The 3,475-nt window shown below is 36.7% G+C and overlaps 1 protein-coding gene across 1 annotated transcript in view; it reads left to right on the top strand.

The window, feature by feature from the left end:
* The window catches only part of SPATA5 (spermatogenesis associated 5), a 520,157-nt gene that overhangs the window by 362,623 nt on the left and 154,059 nt on the right, over positions 1-3,475 (top strand). The window lies entirely within an intron of this gene.

The following is a 3,475-nucleotide window of genomic DNA, read 5'->3' as shown; positions in this document are numbered from 1 at the left end:
ATTCAAGCCTCGACTTTCGTTATTGAAAGATTTTCAGGGAAAATTATTGAATGATGCAGAAAGCATCAAGAGAAGATGGAAGGAATACACAGTCACTGTACCAAAAGGAAATGGTTCATGTTCAACCATTTCAAGAGGTAGCATATGATCAAGAGCCAATGATACGGATGGAAGAAATCCAAGGTGCATTGAAGGAATTGGCAATGAACAAGGCACTAGGAATTGATGGACTACAACTTGAAATCTTTCAAGAAAGTGATGCGGCACAGAAGGCACTCATCGTTCTTTGCCAAGGACTCCATATAGAAGCCATTTAATGTTTCACGAAGGAAATATACAGCAAAGATTAAGTCTGGGAAGTCAGATAAATAGTGGTAGATTAAGAGAGTTTATCATTGTAAAAAATGTTACTAGCTTTTGTCCTGAAATCAAAATAACTCCAAAAAAATTGAAATGCTGTGCACATTTTTTTAGTATTGAACTCACGTCATAAGCATTTTGCCAGTGCATTAGGTTAATTTTTATAGTTTGCTTTATTATTGTCTGCATTTCCCAGACTGCATCAAGCTCTTAAGTAATTCCTAACATTCATTGGTTCCTGCTAAGGATTGTTGTTGTTAAGTGCTACTAAGGACTATTTGCCCATAAAAGTGCATACATACATAAAAGTTTATCTGAGTTTTACCTGTTAAACAATTCCTTGAAACATATCCAGGAACCTCAGGGTAAGAAACTGTCTTTACCATTTGAAAAGCTTTCCATGGCATGCTTGATCATGGGAGAAGAATGTTCTGTGGCAAGTGCCAATTTTATTTGAGGGTTATTAGCAAAGAGTTGAATGTGCTTGTGTGAGAGAGAGGAAGAAATCAGTGTCTGGGAGCATGGAGGTTCTCAGTCCTTTGGATCCACACTAGCAGATCAGGAAGATCTGCATTTCATAGACTATCACAGCACATAAATTGGAAAAGTACCCTTCTATATGTAACCTCACTACAGCTTAGAGTCAACATAGTGATTTTTGTTTGAAATGTTATCCTGTTTACAAATCAGAGTAGATATCCAACAACTTTAGTCATTTAATAATTTTTCACTTAGATTTGTAGCTTTGTTTCTTGAGTCCAGGTGAATTTTGAAATAGAATTTGAAGTCCTGCCACTAAACATCACTAAAAACATTTTTCCTACATGCTTCCCTTGTTCAAGAGTACAGTTCTTGTTTCAGGTTACCAGGGTAGTATCTTTAAGATGCTGAGGGCATGATTGATTATCTTTGTGATCAGCAGATTAAAATATTTTTCAAATATCTCATCCTCTTATTGTTTTTCATGGACACGCTTAGGTATATTGATCTAAGCATAGAAAGGTCCAGAAGAAAATGCTTTCAATTAAAGAAAATTAGTGAATTGGAGGAAACAGATTTTCACTTTTCACCCTACAGGTTTCCATAGTTTGTCCTTGATGTTGTAGACAAATGGTTTATAAATACCATGAGGATATACAGAAATTTCTCTGTAATGAGTTTAGCTTATCCATGAATATTGACTTTCAATCTTAGCTGCAAAAGGATAAAATCTGGATATTGGTTGATATTTTTAAATATAAAATATCAGTCATTTAGCAAGGAACCAGAGCGGCACATGGCAGATTTAGTCCCATACTTCCAAGATTTCATCTGTATTACAGAAGGCAGCAAAGTTGTTTTTACCTGGAGAGTCACTTGTGTGGTAATACGTTATAGTGGTTTTAATGAGTTAAGACTCTAGATCCAACTGTCTTGAATCCAGACTACTCCACTTTCAATCTAACTGACTGTGGCCAAGGTACTTAGCCTCTTTGAACCTAAATCTTCCCATGTATAAAAATAAGATATTTAAAATACTTCACTGATTTGTATAAAATTAAATGAAATAGTACATGTACAAAAATAATGTGGAGTCCACGTCTGAATCAAATTCCGAATCAGCCTAAGGCCAGTTCCTATGCGTGGATGTCAGACATGCCTCCACCCTCCAACCTTCTTTAACCCATACTGACACTAACTATCCCTCCCACAGCACTCTCTGCTTCACATCTGGGTTCAATAATCTGTTGCAGTGGCCACACAGAACTCCTAATAAAACTTACAATTATGGGGTTTATTAGAAGTGAATAGAGTACAATTCAAGATCAGATATAAGTCAGGTTGCAACAGTTTTCCAATCAGGAGCCCCTCTTCTCTGCTGTACTGCAAGCACACCTAGCTCTTGTCTTCGGCCTCTCAGCCATGTTGCCATGGTAGGAAATGTTAGAAAACTCCTTTGGCCAGTCTATAACTATCCAAATGGCTCATTCTACAAACCAGCCTCCTGCCCATAGACACTTAAGATTTACTGGGCCAGGAAGCTTGCAGCTGTTCTGTCTCTCCTTGTAGTTGCTTTTCTAGTAGGAATCTCTTGCTACGCTCATGCTCTTCTTTCTTGGTGATCCTGGATCATTTTTTCCTGCTTCTGTGATGGCTCCTTTTAAACCTGGTGGGATTTCAAACTAACCATTACCAGCATTAAAGTCCTGAGCATTCTGTTTGCATAGTCTACCCAGTTATTTGGTGGGAATGAAGGCAACTTTGCTGTGGTGCTATAGGATAAGCACTGGAATGCTGAACCCAAGGTTGAAGGTTCAAACCCATCAATGGATCTTTGGAAACTCTGTACAGGGTCGTTATAGGTTGAAACTGACTCAGTAACACTTAACAGTAAAAATAGCAAAACAACTTTGTACAGAAAACCTATATCAAGTAATTAAAGGTACTACAAAACATAAAATACTTAGCACAGCACCTGGTATAAAGTTAATTTTAGCTATTACCATCATAATTTGTAAAATTAAAAGAGGCTCCAATCCTCCTTCCTCCTCAAAAGAAGTTTTTCAACTGAAAGTTTCAACACTTAGCTCTCTTTTTTTACTTCATTTACCTATATAACAATTAGTTTCAATTTTCAAAAATGAAATGTCTTGGTTTTTGTTGTTGTTAAATGCTATCGAGTCAGTTCCAGCTCATAGCAACCCTGTATAGGGTTTCCAAGAACATTACACAGGGAAAAAGCAAAAAGTCATTAAGAAGACAAGAAGGGAAGGATTAAGATTTATATAAGAAGAGACATTAAAACTTGTCCTCCATTGTAGAGATGCTAAGGCAAATGGAAGAAATAAGGAGGTACAAAAACTGAACAGAAAATTTCAAAGGTCAGCTTGAGAAGACAAAGTCAAATATTACAACACTATGTGCAAAAGATCTGGCATCAGAAGGGAAGAACACGCTCAGCATTTCTCAAGTTTTAGAAACTGAGGAAAAAACCCAAGCTTCAACTTTGTTTATTAAAGGATTCTCTGGGCAAATTATTGAATGATGCAGAAAGCATCAAAAGAAGATGGAAGGAATACATAGAGTCACTGTACTAAAAAGAAATGGTTGATGTTCAACTGTTTCAAGAGGTAGC

The sequence above is a fragment of the Chrysochloris asiatica genome, unplaced genomic scaffold (genome assembly GCF_000296735.1).
Source record: "Chrysochloris asiatica unplaced genomic scaffold, ChrAsi1.0 scaffold00088, whole genome shotgun sequence".
Lineage (NCBI taxonomy): Eukaryota > Metazoa > Chordata > Mammalia > Afrosoricida > Chrysochloridae > Chrysochloris > Chrysochloris asiatica.
This window is presented reverse-complemented; position numbering and strand designations above follow the sequence as displayed.